Consider the following 433-nt stretch of genomic DNA (forward strand, 5'->3'; position numbering starts at 1 on the left):
TTTTTTTTTTTTCTTTCCAACTGTGGTCTAAACAATGCATTTTCTATTGATTTAGTTTAGTTGAAGATCACTAGTGTAATTTCCCCTCTACAAATCAACCTGGCTCCATGCAGGTTCAGACATCCTTCCTAGAAAATTCCACTCCCTGCAGCCAGCATTTAGCAAATGAAGAGAACAATGTAAAATAAGGCTCCATAACACAGACCATCAGGCCACCATAGTCATAGGTGATACTTTCAAGCCAGTGGAGCAAAACATGGCATGAAGGCTGTCCCCCCCATCCTTCGCAGATATGCCAATGGCTACTGCAGCAAAATAGTGTGTTAGAACACTGTGATGAGAAGACAACTGATACAGTATTAGTGGCAGGTGTGATGAGGTAGAACAGAGCCCTGGCAATGCCTGGCAGGGCAGGCCAGCCCAGGAGCAGTGC

This window comes from Meleagris gallopavo, chromosome Z, assembly GCF_000146605.3.
Source record: "Meleagris gallopavo isolate NT-WF06-2002-E0010 breed Aviagen turkey brand Nicholas breeding stock chromosome Z, Turkey_5.1, whole genome shotgun sequence".
In the NCBI taxonomy this organism is placed as follows: domain Eukaryota; kingdom Metazoa; phylum Chordata; class Aves; order Galliformes; family Phasianidae; genus Meleagris; species Meleagris gallopavo.